Below are 21,953 nucleotides of genomic sequence, written 5' to 3' on the forward strand. Positions count from 1 at the left end.
GTGACAAAGAAAAACAGAGGAGGGTAGAAAGTGAAGCCATAAACATCTATGCAAAAATCAGATTCTTCAAGATGATCAATGATCTTTTGGAAATCAATTCTTAGGCAAGGAATCAGTTTTGAAACAAATTCCACCACTATAGTATCATAAAAATCACCTTATGGAAATTGTTGCTCATGTAATATGTTCATGCCCTGTTCTTTAGTATCTCCTTAAAAATATGAAGAAAACTCATACAACAGTTCTGAAATTTATATACTTTCACTTCAACCAATAATAATATTTACTATGGTGTATGTTCTGAATCATATTACAGTATCATGTGAAAGATCTGCTTCTGCATATTTCATCCTTCCATCCAAGCATTCAGTCATGGATGTGCTTCACTCTTGCTATTTGCAGTTTAATTTCCTCTATTATTAAGGTTAAAGGGAGCTTACATTTTTTGTAAGTAACCACTAATGGAAATTGGAGCTCAGGGAGCTGACTCTTGTCACAAACCAGAACAATTGAACTGCCAATCCTGAGCACAAGGAACAAAGCAGAAAATGGATAGATAGGCACCTCTGAGGAGTGTTGTTGACATAATCTTTTTTCTTATGTCAATAGATGAAGGCAGAGTCTATATGCACTAAGAAGAACTTAAACTAATAAAATGTAACTTGATATATTGCTTCTGAATATTCAATATTTTAAAGGAAGATTGCCACACCTCTGAGACCTAGTACCAGCTTCTTCACCAAAGGAATACATGCAGCCAACAGAAAGTATTTGATCATCCTTTCTTCCTTTCTTCCTTTAAAATATCTTTAATATTTACTGAGATAATACAACAGCATTTATGTCTTCTGCAATATTTTTTTTTGTTCTGAAGAGCACTTTTGTAAATCTGCTTGCTAAACCCATGTGGTTGTCCAAGATGAATAATTTAAACTATACATATGTTAGTAACTTGACCCAAGGAGTGCATGAAATGTAACAAAAATGCTCATATCATGCATGAAAGAAACTATGGACTAAACAATCTATTGTTCTCTTACAGGTAAAAAGATTGTCTTATCATCATGACTTGCTGTAACATAGTTTTTCTCAGGAAATACCTTCTTTGCAAAGATGTTTTTAAGGCAGAAAAATATACTTTTTCTCCTCTTAAGACTGAATATTATAATTTCCCAGCAAAGCTTTCTATGATAAAGAAGATTTTAAAAATTGAAATAAAATAATTTGAAAGGATACTAACATAAAAGACAAAAAAAAATTGTTGAGACCTGAAGGTATTTTTAACATGTAATGTCATCTTGGGGGTCACATCTGGCACAGCAGGACAGCTGATGTCATCAAAACTATTTTAGTCACTGAAACTTATTTTCATCCTTTTAGTCTGTGACTCACCCACGAACAGACAGAATCACTGAGGCATTCAGGTAGCAGTGACATCTGGACTAGGCCAACACTGCTGATCAGAGAAGAATTAGCTAGAGTGGGTTGCTGCAGATGGTGTACAGTCAAGGTTTTAAGTATCTCCAAGGATGTAGATTCCACGACCACTTTGGGCAACCTCTACAAGATTCTGGCCATACTCACTGAACCCCTCCCCCCCCCAAGTTTTGGTCTCAGGTTTAGGTGGAATTGAAACTGTGCCCACTGCCTCTTATCCTTGGATCATTGGATACCACAAAGGAGAGACTGGTTCCACTTTATTTAATGTCCTCAAAGATATTTTTAAATGCATAAGCCCCATGAGGCATCTCTTCTCCAGGCTGAACTGCCCCAGCTCTCCAAACCACTCATGACAGATGCTTCATGTTATTAATCATCTTTGTGGTCTGTGGCTGAAGTTGGTCCAGTATGATCATGCCTTTCTTCAGCTGGAAATTTAGGACTCCAGATGTATCTCGCCAGTGCTGAGTAGAGGAGAAGGACTGCCTACCTCAACCTGCTGGCAATGCTTCGCCTACTGCACCTCAGGAGGCTGTTGGCCTGCTTTGCTGCAAGGGTGCATCCTTGGCTGATGTTCAACTTGTTGTCTATCAAGGAAATAAACATAACAAAGGTATTTGTATATTTTTATATCAAGTTGAAATTAATGTGCAGCCATCATGAATTGTAGCACTTCAGATTAGTTTAAAGGCAGTGTAAGCATGAAGGTCTTCCTATTAATAGTTTAAGCTCAGGCCCTTTAACTAGATCATCAGCTTTTTGAACTTGGCTTTAGCTTGGAGAGAACTCAACCATTTCACAAAGCTGAGTTTTCAATCAAACCATTCTTATTTCAAAACTCAGCTTCAATCTGGAGAAAAAGAATAACGTTTAATTACATACTTCAGTGCACTTCAGAATAGAAATAGGCTTTTGTTAATCACCACAGCAAGCTCTCAAACACCGCTGAGACTCATGATCATCATTTTAAGATGAACTAAATCCATGATAACAGGGAAGTGTCTAAATAGAGAAAGCAGAAACCTGAATTCTGCTTTGGATAATATAATGTTGGTCGAAAAAAAACAAAATACCAAGCATCAAAAATTTGGGAGCTTCATTCATTGTTTGCAGTATATTTTAGTACTCAGGTTGTGAACTATATACAATCATGTTTGCTTTCCTTTTCAGAAGAAATACCTAGTCCAAAATAATATCTCTTTAAATGAATTCTTAAGATAGTAGCATCAAATCTTTATTTCTTAAAAATCATAGTAATGGTTGTTGGATTTGTTTGTACAGAGTTAAAATAAATCTCAGAGTACGTTTAGAAGATATTTTTTAAAAACAAATTGACAAGCAGTGAGCTTTTTGGAGCATGATGTTAGTTTGTTATTCCTTACAGGAGCATGCTTCAAAATGAACAGAGTCTGGGCTCGAAATTCCTAAACAAAATTGAGTTGTTTGACATCTGAGATCCCAGCAATGACTAGCTGTGAGAAAGTGTTTGAAGTGTAGTTTACATAAACCAGGAAAAGACTCAACTAAAACAGAGATTTGCAAGGAGGAGCAGCAAGCAAGGTTAGCAGCATTTAAATGTCTGTTAATAGTTTGTCAGAATCATTGTGTACATTATTCTGTGTGAGTAAAAAAATACACAACATAAGAAGACTGTTGAGTACTGAATGAAACTTCAAAGTTTCGTCTGTTAAAGCAGGAGAAAGTCCAAAATCTGACAGAGAGGACTGACAGATATAAGAAAATCCATGATATATATATTACAATGCAGAATATGGAGATAAGATCCAGGAAACAGTAGCATTTGCTGTTGTTCCTGAAGTAAAAAATAACATTTACATTGCCTTACTAAGTAATAAACATCTCTTATAGTTCATTGTAATAGCAATCTTTTACAACTTAAAAAAAAAAAGTAAAATCAAAGACATGGTTTTACTGCACTTTACTGTAATTTTTCATGGGAGGAAAAAAGCCACACACAAACCTTCAGATTATAAGCTGTTCCAGGCAAGGGTTACTCTTCAAGCATGCAGCTGAGACTGGGACTGCTATTTCTTGGCTGGCTCTAAGTTGCCCCTTGCTCAGGACATCGTAACGCTGGAGTAGGTTTGTAAGCTCCAAGGAGCCAAGGGAGAGAAATAGTTTGCTAACCAAAGTAGGTACCCATAGACCCTGAGCAGGGTTTACTTCTCTCCACTGTCTACTTACACAGTCTAGACTGCTGATTTAGGTGGTTTGGATTATCCTGCTGAGGCCCACTAACGACACTTTAAGTGTTGCTTTGGTGAAATGAAGTTCCTAACGTAGTCTGAATACTGCAGACAGGCACAGCTCACAAACTTTTCTGGATCTGCACCCAAAAGCCTCATCAAAAACTGTGGAAGAACCTTAGTACTGATAGTGAGCTGAATGAAAGAGTCCCATACACCTAGCTGAAATTGCTGCCTTCCTATATCTGTCAGCAAAAGTCTGAAGTAAAACTGGGGTCTCTGAGTGCTGTATCCACATGTAAATAAATCAGCATACATCTGTAGAATTAAGCTGTGATTTATTTAGTTCAGTTTCCTATTCATGTTTAATATTTTGATCATAAATCTTTCAGATGACAAAGAAAATTACCCATAAATTCCTCTGGGGAGGATGGTCCATTATCATTGCTTGCAGGACCTCCCACTAGAGAGACAAACCAAATGAAGCCACAAAGAATATGCAATCAAGCAAACATTGTGTGGGAACTGTGAGGCAGCAGGGAAATTTAAATATATATTCCTAAGGAAGAAAGAACAACAATAATCAGCACATGCACACACACATCAAAACAAAGCATCAGCAGAACTGGCTTTAAAACTACTAGAATAATTTTAGAGCTATTTTGGTAGAGCTAAAGATGCACAAAATTATAAAGAGTTCTAATGTGAATGTAGCGCGATCAGAGTGGAATAAAATCTTCTCAATTTATGCATTGTCTCACAAACTGGTTTAGAAAAAGCACAATCTATATCTATGTCTAACTTCACATGCCAAAATGTAGAGAAACTACTCTCAGCTTGGAGAGTCACAGACCTGAAAATCTGCAAAAGTTAAAATAGTTTACTCACTTTGTATGCCTACAACCAGTGAACTGACAGGGATGTTACTGGGATCTTTAAAAGGTGTATTGGAAGATGAGAAAGAGAAATATGGTGTAGGATTCAGGTCTGATTCAAACATCTACTTCTAGCCAATCATGATGGAAAGGTTCTGCAAATGAACCAGGGGTCTAAGCTCCAGTACAGGCAGAGACAATGAAGTCAGCAAAGCCAAGGAATCATGGAGAATAATTCAACTCATCCTAAGGAATGCAGATAGCCATGGTCAGCTCTAGGCTACACTGATTGTTAAGGATACCAGGGAGGATAAGAAGAGCTTAAACTTTTAAGCCATAGACATGTGGAGTCTTCCATTTAGATATCATTACCTGTGAGCCGATTCCCTGTCAAAGTGTCTCCTAAGCCAAATACTTACATTCCAGATTCTGTTAATCCTGAAAGGAATTGACTCTGTATCTACTATATTCAAAACCACAGGCAGGAAAAACAAGCAAGGTCTGCAATTGTGGGATTGAATCAGAATTGTGGGATGGATCAGTCTTATTTTACACTTCAGGAGCCCCCAATTGCTTTGTGAGAGTGATAATCGCATGGAGTAAAGAACTACGAAAACTAGCCTCAAAGGACTTTGCAATCAGCTCCCACCTGAATACAATGTGCTTATCAAATACATTCATGTCTGTGGATGCCATCAGCTCCTCAGCCTGCAGAATGGGAATGTGCATCTTTGCATCTGTGGCTGCAGGCACGGGAGGCACAGTTGCTATGCAAAGCCTTAGACAAATTGTTCGATCAACAATTTCAACAAGGTGTGGGGGGAAGTGAGATGAGAAGGAGGAAAACCAACCTTCTTTATTTTAAGACTGTTTGGAGATAACTGAGAAGTAGAACAGAACAAATATTTTCAGCTAAAATATACACGAGCCTGAAAATGCAAACTGAACAAAGCTAGCATTCTCTGAAGTTAATTGAAGTCAACTGGGTAGCCAAAAGTGAAGGGTTTTTTTTTAAATAAAAACTTTTTGAATTTTCATCTTGAAATTTCCTTCAACTTTATGGCCATAAGATTATTATTTTTCCTGAAATGAATTTTTGTGAAAATCATTATCCAGTACAAACTGTGTAAAACTTATTTAATCTGCTGAATGCATTTTTTTTAGGACAGGCAGAAAATGTAAAACATAATTCTAGTTCTGCTGAAGAGCATAGTAAAACTTTAATTGATATTAACAGGTTCCACTGACTGATTGACTGATTGGAAGAATTAACAAACAACAAAAAAATGCTCCTTGTGATCCTATAATCATATTAAATTACTGAAAAATGTATCAAAACTTAAAGAAAAAAATCTTGAGAAAACAATATAACTTGTATCAGCATTCAGCCCCATTTCAACAAAATTTTACTTCAAAATGAGGGGAACTAAATCACTCCTAAATAAATTCACTCTATTAAGGTCTTTATAAATAAATTAGGAACAATTATTTTTAGAGAAGTACCAGTATATCAGTAAAATTTTCAGAAGAAAAGCATGGAATAAATCAGTATTACATTCTTAGTTTTAGGTTTGTAAGGCACACTTACTTCAGTAAGAAAGAGATATTCCATTTGAACTTTATATTTAATTTCACTTCTATATTAGAACTTGATATTTTTTGTTATAGGGCTTTTATCGCATGGGAACGCAAAGACATGGAAATGAAATGCAGTAATGTTTAAGTATCTATTTTTTTTTCAAGTTTCTCTGCATTAAGAAATATCTACACTTTCATTTTTCAATCCAAATAATAAAAATAAATTTTACAGTGTCAGAATTTCCTGTGGGATGGAAAAAAAGTTTTTGAACCAATTATAGTAATAAGAATGTAAAGACATTTTATTCATTCTCCATGTTCCCACGACTCTAAAAATATATCTGTTTATTTGAAACTGTTGAATGCTTCATTAAAATTACATCAATAAAAAATCTATAGTTGAGATATCTTTTTTATTCTTCTAACATTGAACAAATGAAGGAACCAAGAACAGTTATATATCCAGTGATGTTAACCTCTTTGGATGGAAGATAGATTTCCTAACAGTTATTGAATTCTTTACATAGCTATTGAAATTTTCTGCCCTTTCCATTGGAAAATGTCATTTTAAGTGTTCTTACTGACAGCATGTGTTAGAAAACACAAGTGATATAGCATGGACTATCTTGATTTAGCTGCTTCAGAGTATAGGAAAATTGTTGTTCTAGATTCTTTTGTAGCCACACTGTTTATTTTAATAATACTATTTTCCAGATAGGAAATCTTGTAATTTTATTTCACAACAACCTAGTGACAGGAAAGTCTTATTCAAATTTGGTGTACTTGATGTTTCTGAGAAAATATATTTGCATGCCGTATCTATGATGTTTAGAAGGTTAGTATTACCAGAGTCTGACTGTGTCATGCTGTTGGTGCATTTTTATTTTATATACAGGTATATTGCCTGTATTGCAATAAAGTGGCAAGAGTACGTGCTCTGAATTACATTGATCGACTATATTCACTCAGTTATATCGAAAAAAAAAAAAAAAAGAACTTGGAATTTGAGATCAATAACCTTTAACCATCACCAGAAAACAAAGCAGTAAGTTCTATATTGCATAATTTTCTATTGAATTAAGATAGTCACTATCATTCTCTTGCACCTCAAAGGGTGTGAAAGATGAGATAAAGGAACTAAAACTTCCATAAAACACATTCTCCCCAGAATATGGAACCAAATTGAAGATATTCAGGTTTTGTGATAAAACCTTTTGCTCTTAATCAGGGTCATCAATTACTCCAAAAAAATTCAGACCTGCTGACTGTGATACAGAATTTTACATGGAGAATAAATCCAGCCTATCCAAATGATCTGAAAGAGGCAAAGAGGTTCTTAGTGTAGGTGGAAAGAATTCTGCTTATAACACTAAATATACATGAACATTTCTGAACTAGAAAACACTGTGAAACAAAAAAGGTTCTGTGACAGACTTGCAGTTTTCAAGATTGAGCTGTGAAAGATTCATATTTAATTTCAAAGTTAAAACTAATAAAATTCTGAAACACACTTTAAGTAAAATATGTGGAAAAGTGCAAGAATAACAGCTCACATTAAAACCACATTTCTTTATTATCTGACTTGATTTGCTCAAGAAAAGCTGGTTTTCTTGCTCGCTTTAATATAATAATTTTGATAGATTAAAATTGTGAAGCTGTTGGATCCCTCTCATATATTTGATCAGTGTAATTATATCATTTATTCCAAAATTTGTTATTTGTCTGTAACAAGATTAAAGCACCTGCTGTTACAAGCTTTTCTTTCCAATTACACTGATGGGAAGTTCATATTTTTTAGCTACTCAACACAACTCTGTTTAAAACAGAAAATACAAAATACCTAACTGACGTCTGGGAGTGCCACTATGATCTGATTAATAAATTAATTGTGTTGTGATGTCATTACAGACATATAACAAAAGTCTTCGAAAGAGGCATTACCACACACACAAATTGAGCACAAATCTGTAGAAGCAAAAAACTTTGGGGAGTTACTCTGGCAGTTCTGCCATTGATGAAGCTTTAGGTAAAAACACTCAGACATAGCTCTATAAAAACACATCATTAATTTCTGAACTCTTGATTACTGAGTACTTTAAGTGGAAAAAAAATGAAAATTATATACTTATCAGTTCACATTAGAAAGCTAAGTTGGGTTGGGTTTTGGGTTGTTTTTTGGGGAAGTTTTTTCGAACATACAATTGATTCAACTGTTTATAATGGTTAAGGAATGTGCTGATGTCAAAAGGTGTCCAAAAATGTCTTATGCATTGGACCTTTGAAATCTGAGCAATGATGCTTGGTTTTGGAGCTAGTAGATACACTCGTAATTTGGAATTGGTAGAAAATTCCAGCAATGTTCTATTCATTCTCCATATATACTCTAAGTGTTGTCACAGATCTTAGCTAAGAACAAAAAAAGCCATGTTTGTAAAAATAAAAGATTTGGTATTTTTGGTGTGAAACAGCCTTTAGGCATTGTCATTCTCAAAATCAAGCAGATTAAAAAAATGTATTTTCAAACTCATATAACAATCCCATATTCAGTCACATATAGATAGCAAATTGATACCTAAAGAACTCTCTCATGTGTTTACATCCTGCAAATATATAGTGGAAATTTTGCAGAACTTTTACCACAGAACTTTTCTGCAAGTAGATTCATATTAAGAAAATTCCTACAGCCATCTCAACCTAAAATCTGTCTTTTCCCACACTGTTGGTTGGTGTGTCTTCATGCAACAGAGTTCTGCAACCGTAGGTTCTTACATATGAATAAAACCCTTCTCTCACATGCAAGGGAGCAAGACTTAAGTCCAATAATTCTTAATAAAAGTAGTGAAACCATTACTATACAGAAATCAAGGATAATTTTTATTCGATATTCACAAAAGCGTAGTTTTGTCTGAGCCACTTGTGTCTGCCTTCTGTGACTCAAAGGCAGCCATTGAAGAAAATTCAGAATAAAGGCAGCATGCTCTGTGCCTCCTGTATTCAAGAGTTAGAATTCTAGAGGACAGAAAAGGAGAAAAGAGTATCCTAATGCCTCAGTGATCTTGAAAACACAGGGCAGGGAACTGAACCTTCAACAAGTGTATGAAATATGTGACAGGTCTGCAGCAATGATGTATTGGGTAGGATGTGTTCACCTCAATATTCCAGGATAAATTATTACCTGGATGATTAGCTATTACTGGCAGAAAGAACTTATGATCTGTAACATTGCTACAGCTGAAAACATAAGGAGTGAGAGTAAATATGGATGTTAATTTATTATAATTTCAAAGCCATATGTACACTTTCCCTTCTAAAGTAGAGAATTAGAATACAGCAGTGCTGTACTAAATATTACAAAAACAAGTTTTGTAACAGAAATACAAAAAAAAATCAACTGGAATTATTTTAACATAAAGAGTTCTGCAGACACATCTTAATATCTATTACAGTTTTCAGCTAAACATTTAAAAATGGATTTCCATTAAAAGTACTCATCAGAAACATTACTGTACTCTTGAACAAACTGTTTCTTGTGATCTTTTCCTGACTTTCATCTACTAATTGTGGACTCATTCCTCAAAATAGTAATAATACTGGCCTTGTCAAAGTATTGTTCCTAAGCAATCGAACATAAAGATACATGCAATTATTCTTTGCCTTCCCAACTATTTCAGCTCTGCAGGGAAGGACACAGCATTGTTGTCAGCAGGTGTAATTATTACACATTCTGCTTCGCAAGGTGCATAATGGTAACCTATGATAAGCGAAACTTATAAAGTATCAGCAACCAAAAGGGTTAACCTATGCTAATGTACATCTTATGTGCTCCAAAAATCAAAATAGAAATGTCGAGGGCAGTTTGAACAAGTATAAGACAATGAGACAATTGTTTCCATCTATACTGTTTTGTTGACATTCAGTAATAGAAATGCTTGTCTCTCCTCTCCTCTCCTGAATAAGATTTGTTACATTGTTACATAATAGTTACATTGACAAAAAGAGTATTACAGAAGGGACATTACACCATCCTCTGACATCTGAAATAGTGGCTTTTCTCAAGAAATATTGACCATATGTTCCCATATAAAAGCTAATGGTCAGGTTGGAATTGCAGAGATGAAAGTAAATAGGGGGTTTTTTCAACTTCCTGTCCTCCTTTTAAATTTCATCTTTAGTTACAACTGGATATAGCTTGGGGTATGGGGTACAATAAATATGGCTGCTTCACCTGATAGTTACATGTCTCTTCAGAGCACCTTTTTCCTTTGAATACATTTCAGTTTTCTAAAACAAATTTGGGAATGGTCAGGAAATAGTATAATAGCAGTAATGATATCTATGATAAACCATTATAACACAGTGTCTGTGATAATTTCTTCTGGACTCGGAGGAGGAACAAGCACCACGTAAGTACCATAGTCACTGAAATCGACTGTATTAGTCAGCCGTTTAACTAAACTGCTAATGACTGTTAGTGGTTAGGTGAAGACTATGAAACATGTTCGAGCTCTCTTCTCATTTGGAGAGAGATTTGAGAGCTAACTTGTCTAAACTAATAATCTGTACTCCCTCAGCTGTGTACCTGAAGAAATTGTGCATTGCTGGTGGATGGTTTACCCTGCTCCATAGCAGCATCTGAGAGGTGGGATGAGGATCACTGTGCCCCTTTTTCTTTCTATTCCTATCTTGCACAGGGAGCTTATGCAGTTATCTTAGACTAGTTGCCCTAGATTTGGATGACTGAAGCAATGTAAAATGTGTCCCATTCCTGATCAGCTTCTGTCAAAATATTTGCTCACATCCCTGGGGGAGGCCAGGGAGGAACATGACAAACTAAAATTTTCTTTCTGTAGCAAAGGTACAATAGCAAACATTTTTAAAAGAAACATTTCTGAAAAGTTTTTATAAGGTTGCTTCTCTAACACTTGGGGGGAGGGAAGAACTGCATTCTTTTGCTACTAAGACCAAAGACAGTTTCTATCTGAAAAGTTTTTGTGTCCGTATATATTGCCATGTACCTAAAATGACTATTTCACAAAAACCTACCTTTCCTATAATTTATAACTGGCAGAGAAACTTTCTCAGGCTCAGCAGAAAAAAAACCCACAAAGTTTAAATAGTTGTATACAGTGAGTTACTCACTCCAGAGGAAAGGTTCTTGTACAGGCCTATTGGACCACTGTTTGACTGGCTTTGATAATACAGGCAGTGCACACACTGGAAATCCTAATAGCTATGTGGTGTGTTGGACCAGCAAAACTGGTCTGTCATTCCCTTCCTCATCAGGACAGGGATAGAAAATATAGAGAAAGGCTCATGAGTTGAGATAAGGATAGAGAGAGATCAAGCACCAGTTGCCATCACAGTCAAAACCAGACTCAACTTGAGGGAAATTAATTTAACTTATTGCCAATTAAATCAGTATAGGGGAGTGAGAAATAAAACCTAAATCTTAAAACACTTTCCCCCATTCGTCCCTTCTTCCTCGGCTCATATACATTCCCTGTTTCTCTAATTCTTTCCCCAGAGTAGCACAGGAGGAGAGGGTATGGGGATTGTGATTAGTTCATCACACATTGCCTCTGATGGTCCTTCCTCCTCACACTCTTCCCCTGCTCCACCATGGGGTAACTCCTGCAAGAGACAATCCTTCATGAACGTCTCCAAGAGGAGTCCTTCCCATGGGCTGCAGTTCTTCATGAACTGCTGCAGCCTGGGTCCCTCCCATGGGGTGCAGTCCTCCAGGAACAGTCTGTTCCAGCAGGGGGGTTCCCCCACAAGGTCACAATTCCTGACAGCAAACCTGACCCATTGCGAGCTCCTCTGACCATGGGTCCACATGTCCTGTCAAGAGCCTGCTCCAGCATGGGCTTCCCATAGGGTCACAGTCTCTTTTGGATATCCACTTGCTCCAGTGTGGGGTCCTCCACAGGCTGCAGGGGGATCTCCATTCCACCATGTACCATGGGCTTCAGGGGCACAGCCTGTGTTACCAAGTTCTTTACCACAGACTGCAAGGGAATTCCAGCTCCAGCATCTAGAGCACTTCCTCCCCTCCTTCACTGACCTGGGTGTCTGCCAGACTGTTTCTCTGGCATATTCTCACTCATCTCTTCCAGCTGCTGTTGCACAGAAGTTTTTTTCCCTTTTAAAATACATTATCCCAGAGGTGCCTAACACTGTGTCTTGGGGTGACTGTGATGTGTATCCCATATCGCTGCCCTATGCCCAGAAATTAATTCTTGTGCCTTTCTATGCCTTTAAACTGAGCCTGAGAGGGGGAAGGAAAAACTGAGCAAAACTTTTTCAAAGCAGTTTGCAGCTTGTTCAAGGTCACACTTAGATAGCGATTTTTTCTTTTCAGCTGCGGCAGGAGAGCGAGAGGGAAGGGAAGCACCCGGCTTGCTTTTCTTTCCAGTCAGCTTTCAGCAGTTTTTTTTCCTCAGCTCCTTTTCCTTTGGAGAGTTGAACTTTTGTTTTCCTGGGACTTCATTGTTTTTTCCTTTTTTCTCTGCTGGATGGTTTCAACATCAGAATACATCGGGAGGACTTTCCACCAAGGCCTTGGCCCTGGAGGTGGGCCCACCACCCCTTCTGAGCTCCAAGGAGAGGGAGAGACCTACGGAAGGACACTGAAATTTTCCCAGGTTTCTCTCAGCAGAGCGAGAGGTTTTATTATTTAGCATCATTATGTTTTCCTGTGTGTTTGTTAAATAAATAGTTTTTATCTCTTTCACTTTCCTTCGAGGAAAATTTATTTTTTCCTGAACCTGGTGGGTGAGGGATGGTTGTAACCTGCCTTCTCTCAGAGGATATATTTCTGAATTTGGCCAAACCGGAACACACTGCCCCTGATTGTCACAGCCTTGGCTGAGACATAGGGGAAGCATCTAGCAGCTTCTCAGAGAAATCACTCCTGTAGCTCCTCCCTTGCTTTTCCACATAAAGCCAATACAAGCTCTTGAAAAAATACTGGCCTATTCAGCACACATTAGTGTTTATTATCTACATTTGTTCTATATAATATATATATATTCTAATAACATTGATATTTTGCCAGACAGGAAGACATTTTGCTAAAGCCCTTTTGGTACAGGAGTGAGGTTCTGTAAGGCTTTGACAGAGCTGAAGAATCTGAGAGATTTAAAGTATCATTATGTGTGGGGTATGCCCAGCCCCTGCCCTGGAGGGATCTCTGCTGAGATAAGAAATTTCGCAATCTCCCAGCAGGACTCCCTGGAAAGGCAACCACTTTGGTCATGGCGAGGAAAGGTAGACCCACAATTCTTTGGGAGACACTATGCAGATCATTCTGTAACCCATTGGCCTGTTCCCATCCCAGATCCTCTGTAATCCATTGGTCCCTTGCTGATCCCCTGTAACCCTATAAAAGCAAGCTCTCTGGGGCCCGTCCCAGAGAGGGTTCTTGTCCCTGGCTTCCCTTCGCAGGAGGGGACCCATAATAAAGCTACCTTTGTGTGGAACCAGCCACACGAGCCTTCTCATCTCTCTCTCTGGTCTGGCTTGGCCTGGAGGCTGCCCTGCAGAGCTGAGCTGGAATCACGAGCTGACAATCACTAAAGAGCTGACAGCCTCTGCAAGGGCCCTCCTGCCAGCAGCTGAGAGGAAGACACCGGGCCTCGGGAAGGCGATTCCTTTCGGGACCATCTCCCTGGACCGGTCACCTCTTCCTGGGTCAAAGCCGCTGACCCCCTTCACCAGCTGTAATAATTATGTCTTTTAAATTCTGAACAATTTTGGAGCTGAAAGGAGGTCTTGGTATAAACCAATGTCTTCTAGTGATCTTCATAGGCCATGATAATCTCATTGGACTGTTAGATGCAATATTAGGCTTCCTTAAAATTATTTAATCTATAGGCCCATATCAAGGAACATTTTTGTCTGGCCCCTGGTAACTGTGCTATGCATAAGGTAGCCCTTACATTGGCATTTGAAAGGAAGTTGTCTTCCACAGTTCTTCATGTACCCTGGGATGGCTCTTCAGATATTCCCAGTGACATGAAGGTGGGAGCAGTGACTTCAGTCAGGCCACAGAGAAGGACTACAGATTTCATCCATCCATCCATCCATCCACCAATCCATCCATCCATCCATCCATCCCTCCATCCAGTCATAGAATAGTTTAGGTTGGAAAGGGCCTAGTCCACATAGTCCAACCTTCACTGCAACAAGCAGGAACATGTTCAACTAGATCATCTATCTATCTATCTATCTATCCATTTATATACTTCTTGAAGATTTTAGTATTTGAGACGAAATTAATCTAAATCTTTCAGCAGTAAAATAATAACATATTTGGAATATGTTCCAGATGCTCATTCCTTATGTACCTTGTGCAGGTATTTTAATTAGGACAAAAATCATCTGAGTTGAAATTTAAGATAAATTCCAGCTGCTGCTCTTGTTTTAATGACAAAATATAACTTTAAGAACTAATAAATTCTCTCTCTGCTGGACAACTATGATTCCTTTAGCAGACTGGCTAATAATGCAATACTGTTCTGAACTTGATAAGCTTTGTAGCAGATGGTAGAATGAGGGAGTTTTTTATGTGTTAGGGATCCTGAGCATTATATCATGACACAGGCAGGATTAGTTCCCAATGTGCTAATCAGAAATATGTGAAGCTTAATCTTTTTCTTATTTTAAAAGAAGACGAAGATAGTACCTTCTTTCCTGTGGATTCTGAAAATTATTGCTCAAAATGATTCCTTAGTTTTTAAAAATATATTTGCAGTTTTACCTAACATGCCTCCCAAAAGTGTTGCTTGTTTTTCATGTTCAGCCACCCTCTTGTGGAAGACTCTGACCCTAACTTTCAAAATAGCTTCTATGCTACACTTCTCAAGCTGAATGTTTTTGGCTATGCTGTTCAAGAGATGCTTGTATCTAATCTATGTGCTGTTGATATTGTGATTATTTTCTGTGTTCCAGGCAGCTACCACTTGGGAGTTCTTGTAAATGAGAGGGTTATTCTCTTGATATTTATTCACATAAATAGCTGAGATGTATCAATCTGCTCTAAAACAATTTAAGTGGTCAATAAGCAGGTTTTTCTGTTCAATTTGCAAGTACTGCAGGCAATTTGATGCTCATCATCTGTTCTGATGGAAGAAATCAGACTTTAATCACACTGAGTGGTAACAGCCTTTAAAAGGCTCTCTTTTGTTGAGAATTTTCTTTTATGTAACTTCACACAATGCCATTTCATTTAGTACACTTTAATTATTATAATGGAGGGTAAAAGAGGGATATATGAAGTTTTAAAAATTAATACATCTCAGACTTTAAAAATGGGTCAGATTTCTATGTTGCACCTTGTGAGTAGGCTGAGAATTTTCTTAAAAGTAATCCTAACATTTATTCAGGTCTCTTCATTTTATTCAGAGTCTGCCAAAATGTTTTATTTGGAGTTTTATATTCTATTTAAAGTAGTGAATGATGTCTGATATACTCTGGGATTTTAAGACCTAAGGGACAGCAATTTCAGTGTCTCTATATAAGTGTCTGGATTTATTTTTGCTGCCCTAAGATAGTGTGCCTGCCTTCCAGCTGCTTCTCCATCACAAATCATTATTTTTGCAAACCAGAGGGATTCCTTGAGAACTCCTTGATTGCATCTGTGCAGTTTGGCTGTCTTCAGTCAGATTCTTCTCATAGCATATCTCTGCTTTTTTTTCTGGTTTTCATGTTTCATGTTGCCCAGGATTTTATTCTTTTTTTCATTTTAATATCCAAGTTCCATCACTTTACATCACCAAGCTAAGTCATGGGGATTGTTCAGTGTCTAGCGGAACGATTGAAGAAATGAATTTTGTGGCAGATGAAAGCTACCATGTTCCATCAAGAGCACATTGCTTGTGTCAGTGGGAGCATTTTCTTCACCTCTACATGGAATTGACTGATTCTCTTCCTCAAGAGTCCTCATTACAAATATGTCAACCAATTCCATGGTTCCTTCCAACTCCAAAAAGCCAATATTTTTTATGAGTTTTGTAACTATTGAAAGTAAAAGTTGAGTTAATTCCTTCAACCAATTCCTTCAGTGAACTCTTGGCATCTCATCAGGGTCTTTCATTGACCTCGATGGGTGCTATAGTAGTTATACCTGGGTCTTTCTGTCAAGAATTACTTCTTTTAACTGAGTGAACATTTTTTACAATTCTCAGATATTTTCTTTATTTTTGTTCTCTGAAAAGTTGTGGGTCTTTTTATTTCTTCCTTTCATTTATTTGTCTGACTCCCCTGTTCTTCCATGCTTCAATTTATAAAGGTTTTAGAGATAGCAATGAAAGCTTTTAAAATTTCATTTAGTGCATTTCAATATATATGTTTATGGTTAGCACTTCTGCATTTTTTCATCTTCTGCATATTAAATATTTAATATTTCATTTAGTTATGTCCTTTGATATTGAATTTTTTTCCTACCTATCAAACAAATCTGCCTATAAACCACAATTGCCAAAGGTCAACATAGGTTCTTCTTAAATGGCTCTTCCTGAAGGTTTATCTTCATGAAATGAAAAATTTTTGAGCATATTTACACTAAACAGATCTTCATTTAGCACTAAAGAACTTGTTTAATGAATGAGGTTGTAGAAATATGAACCTGCAGGCCTTAGAATGCCTTTTACTTATAGATATTGGAACCTGTAAAAAAATTTAACTTTTTTTTTCTTAAGGCAAACCCTCAACTTCATTAGTCTAAGCTTCCACTGTGTTTCTTTACCCCTGTTATTCATCTGTGAACATTTTTCAGGTCTTGCAGTGATTATGTAAGTCACAAGCACTCAGCTTTCATGTATAGCTTTCTAAATATTCATTAAGGTATTTATATCCAACCCAATGATATTATGTTATAATCTGAGTTGAGTTCATTTAATTTCTTCATGTGTAGAACTACTCTTTAGAACTGTAAGATACAATTGAGGTCACAGATTTCCTTCTGTTGCTCTTTCATTACTGCTAAGCATGGGGTTGCATTAATTGAAACAAATTACAAGTTCTGCAAATTGTACAGCATGTTTCATGTATCATGTAGACAATTCAAATATCTGTGATGAAAACAGCTTCAGGTAAATACAAGCAAATTTGTTTTCCAGATACTGTATTTCTATCAATCAGTTGTATTCACAGGTCTGCTTTGCTATATGAGAGAAAAAACATGCACTCCCTCCTTCAGGGAGTCTTTGCTTGATTTATTTCTTGTTTTCTTGTTTCTCTAACCCTGTAATAAAAGTCATACAGAATGACGGTGGTGTCTACAGGTGCCCTTCAGGTGTGGAAAAACATAACGACTCTGGGTACAGATATGGGATTGTGAACAAAAGCAAGGGACTCAAAGAAAGTAAAGCGATTTCTACGAAAGACAGTTCTAAGAAATCCACAGCAGCTGGTTGAAAAATGTAGGAGTTAAAATTGTGTTTTCTATACTAACTATATAAAATAGCTTACAAGTCTTGGAGAGAGTTTTGTATCATACCCAATCTTTCTGTCTTTCCTGGATGTATTCTTTCAGACACCCAAATCAAATGGCTACATAGGAAGTGGGGCTGCTGTAAAACATGCTCACCTTCTTCAATAATTTTACAGTGGAAGGACAGAAAGTCCAGCACACTTCCACAGTCCAACTGTGTCTCAGCATGCAGGATGAAGTTAGAGCTGCTTTCAGTCTGTCTGAAGTACACCAATGCTGACCTTGTACCCAGACAGGACGCTGACCTCTGCCGAGCACACTCTGGGAAGACAGAAGTATTTGGTTCTAGTTCTATGACTTTTCAGCAGTACATTAGAGGTTTTTTTACTTCTTTCAGCTTAAAGAGATTTGACAAAGGGCCTTCATACAAGTGAAAGGCCTTTTTCATATTTAACTTTATTACTCAGAGTTGCACAAATTGCACAAAACAGCAGACCATATAACCTCTGATTACTTACTAGATATGTGGAGATTCCTACCAATAAACAAGTCTGTCTCAATCCCCTTTTCTATTTTCTTTCCTTCTCTGAGATTAAGATTTTATATTTATTCTCTTCATGGAGAAAATTAAGAAGTAAGATCTAACCTTATTTTTTTTTTCCATAGAATTCCAGAATAAGGTAATAGATTAAAGAGAGAATAAATCCTGAAATACTGTGGAAATAAACTTTGGTTAAGTTTAAGTGCTGACTTAAGATAGTATTTTAAGCACCACTCACATAAAAAAGAATTATTTGGGAAGGCATGCCATCAGTCAACTGTTGTATCTTAATAGCACACAGAGCTCTTTAATCCATTAGAAAAATTTGTCATGCTTGGAGTGAACAAGAAAATTTATTGGCACTACTGATGTCATTCCCCAGATTGGTGAAGATGTTAAAATATGCAGGGAATACAATTGCAAGGATTCTGTCTGGAAGTGAACTCTTATCTACTATGAGAACCTCAACTCATATTTGTTATGAGTAGTAACATTTGTGAAAAGTCACCTGTCCCAAACTAAAGCAGAACAATAACTCTAAGAACTTCTCATATCCTGCCTTTGGGCTCTCAGAGTTATTTACCTACAGAGAATATCCATCACTCATTAAAATCTCCTATAATTCCTGGCCCTCTCCATTATGCTGATGTTTTTCTAGCCCCACAGTACGGGAATAGGGAGCATGGGGGAATTTTGGGAAGATGTGTGAGACTAAGAGATTGGGATTCAACAATTAAATTCTTAAGAAGATTAGAAGCAAAGAACAGAATCACCTATTTTCTCCTTTGTCATTCCTTATTTTACTGCTTTATTTGAATGGTTAGGCAAATTTGTTCTCATAACACAGGGTTTGGTGCTCAAAGCATGAGCTCTGGTGTGCCCCAGGTCAGAGACAGTCCAGCTGCGCTACTTCTGCGGGTCGCTGAAGCGACTTCGGCATCAGGAAGGGTGCTGCTGGCTGAGCTAGCTAGCTGGCTTCTCGGCAAACACACCAAGAGCCGATGGCATCAACTCACGTTAGCTTGGAGACAAAGGAAGAGAGAGGCTGTTCTGGTCTAACAGGTTTATTGTAAGAAGTTTTGCAACCCGAACAAGCTGGAATCTGATGTGATGGGATGGGATGGAATGTGATGGGATGGGATACTGAGGCTTGTCCTCAGTTTTATAGGGAATTTGAAAACCCCGGTGAAAGGGGAAAACAACCAATGAGTTACAAGCCAAGGGGAGGATACAATTTAACAAGAACCACTGGGGGGAACTGAGAGGCGGGAGCTATAACAAAGAACCAGTGGTACGCGTGACTGCGCCGGAACCAGGGGCGGCGGCTTGTACCCGGGCACCGCCCAGGGGGTGCAGCTTAGGCTTCTGAGCCGCCCCTCGACCCGCCCTCTGAGTCTGCCTCTTCGGGAAACTCGATCCAGGGGATGGGCTGGGATTGATTGGCATCACGCTGCCCCAGCCCCACAGGGGGCTGGGTCACACCAACATTCTCATGCATGTTATTTCTGTATTAATGATTTACAGATTTGATTGGAATAAGAATTAACTTCAGATGTTTTCTTGCTTGGACTGTAAACAACAATGGATGAGTATACAAATACTCAGCAGATTATATGAATGAAAGTATGCCAAGGGCTAAAGAGGGGACTTATATTATTTGGATGGGGTTTTGGTGAAAATGAACCTAACAAGAAACACAAAAGGAGTCTCTAAGCACAAGCACAGACAGAGCTGAATCTATTCTGTTCATGCTCTGAGCAAGCAGACAACCTCATCCTGGCCAGAAGCCACAGAGCTCCATAATGTTGTGTGTGAGGTCAGGTTTATTAGTCCAGGCTCAGTGATGCTCCATCACAGCCGCATGGTTTTTGGATGGGAGCTGGAGGAAAGCCAGTCAGCTTGCAGGGTGGGCAGAATGAATTTGGACTGGCTGCATCTGTCTGTATAGATGTGCCAGATGCTTTGAAAAGGGTGGGTGTTCCAGTTTGGTCAAATTTAGAGATATATCCTCTGAGAGAAGGCAAAACCACCCTTCCCCCCACCAGGTTCGGGAAAAAATAAATTTTCCTCGAAGGAAAGTGAAAGAGATAAAAACTATTTATTTAACAAACACACGGGAAAAGGAAAATAATGCTAAACAATAAAATCTTTTGCTGTGAAGAAAAAACCTGGGAAAGTGTTAGAGCCCTCCCTTTGGTCTCCTCGGAGCTGGGGCTTGGTCCAGGGCCAGGCCCTCTGTGCTCAGTGGAAAGTCCTCCCAATGTGTTCTGATATTGAAGCAATCCACGGAAAAAAGGGAAAAATCCAAAATTCCAGGGAAGGAAAAAATCCAACTCTCAGTCTCTCTCTGGAGAAGAAGAGAAAAAAAACTGAAAAAAACTGGCTGAAAGCTGGGTGGGAAGAAAAGTCGCTATCTCTGTGTGACCTTGGACAAGCTGCAAACTGCTTTGAAAAAGTTTTGCTCAGTTTTTTTCCTTCCCCTTCTCAGGCTCAGCTTAAAGACATAGAAAGGCACAACAATTAATTTCTGGGCATAGGGCAGCAATATGGGATACACATCATAAAGTCACCCCAAGACAGTGGGTTTTGCATGCTGGAACAGGAACCGCATGAGGAAAGCATGGGTTGTTTGGTTTTGGTTTGGGTTTCATTTTGTTGTTCTTTTTTTGGTTTCTTTTTCCCAAGTCTAGTTTCTTTGCTGAGGCGCAACACAGAGTTAAAAGGAAAACCTCCCTTAAAAACAAAAGACTCATAAAATACATAGCTGTAAACCCTCTCCTCTTCAAAACTCATTGTATAATGCCTGAGGTGTTTATCAAAATTCTTCCAATAACAGAAAATTGACTTTTTTTTAATGTCGCAGTTTCTGAATGCTGCAGAAGACATTTAGCAAGAGCAGCAAAATACTCTTTTGAGAAAGAAAGAAGAAATACAATAGAACAACTCTAGTGCAGGGAATAGCTCTGACAGACCTGGTAGCACAGGAGATGCTGAGGAAACGTCCCTGTCTGACCACCCAGGAACCACTCTGGCAGTCCCACTCACACCCCCTGAGCTGGGACTGAGGCCCCTTGGCAGCTCACCCCCCACGCTCACACAGTCACACTAGGTCTCCTCAACTGGCCCAAACTCAGCTTTCCCATAGCAGTGTCTCAGCTGTCTCGATCCTTAATTTAATCCTGGTGCAGTAACAAAATAACAGTTTGAGCTGGTGCCCCCGAGGAAGCAACTCAAACAAAGGAACCCCATGGCTTTTATACCCTCACAGATTAGTGTAAAAGTCCTGCTCAGTCTGATCCTCCACTCACCTGTCTGGGGCACAAGTCCCTGTGCCCTTTGGTATGCAAAGCGTCGGCAGTTCACCTCCTCTTGCCTGGGGCTCCGGACACCCAGAGTTCCCTCTGCAGCTCTCTCTTCAGCTTGCAAACCAAGCTACTTGCACTAAATGTATTCCTCAACAAAGAAGACATGGCAAGATGCCAAATACAGTAAGGAAAAGAGCATACATGCTGCTCCTTTGTATCTAAAATTAGTTGTCTCCTGCAGGAGAGTTAGTTGGTTAGGTAGCACAGGTGACTGATGGATTGCCCATTTAGGTTGGAGGGTCCACCTGGGTGTGAAGGAAAACAAGGGGCTGCAGGCTCTCTTTTGCCAGATAACACGGCAGTTTAGCTGGATATGACCTGTGTGCCAGTTTAGACAAATTTGGAGGAAAATATCCTCTGATAGAAGACAGGTTACAACCATCCCTCTCCTACCAGGTTCGGGAAAAAAATTTTCCTTGGAGGAAAGTGAAAGAGATAAAAACTATTTAACAAACACACAGGAAAAGGATAATAATTCTAAATAATAAAACCTCTTGCTGTGGAGAGAAACCT

The 21,953-nt window shown here is 38.3% G+C and overlaps 1 long non-coding RNA gene across 2 annotated transcripts; it reads right to left on the reverse strand.

Moving 5' to 3' along the window:
* Positions 1–303: 303 nt before the first annotated feature.
* On the reverse strand, positions 304–21,845 carry LOC108449556. 2 transcript variants are annotated; one of them, XR_001865765.1, is made up of 3 exons: positions 21,384–21,845; positions 17,691–17,855; positions 304–2,027 (listed from the first exon to the last, which is right to left on the reverse strand). It is a non-coding gene; the product is annotated as an uncharacterized LOC108449556 (long non-coding RNA). The 2 variants fall into 2 exon arrangements; XR_001865766.1 differs by lacking the exon at positions 17,691–17,855.
* Between the last annotated feature and the right edge of the window lie 108 nt (positions 21,846–21,953).

Source organism: Corvus brachyrhynchos, unplaced genomic scaffold (assembly GCF_000691975.1).
Source record: "Corvus brachyrhynchos isolate BGI_N302 unplaced genomic scaffold, ASM69197v1 scaffold239, whole genome shotgun sequence".
Lineage (NCBI taxonomy): Eukaryota > Metazoa > Chordata > Aves > Passeriformes > Corvidae > Corvus > Corvus brachyrhynchos.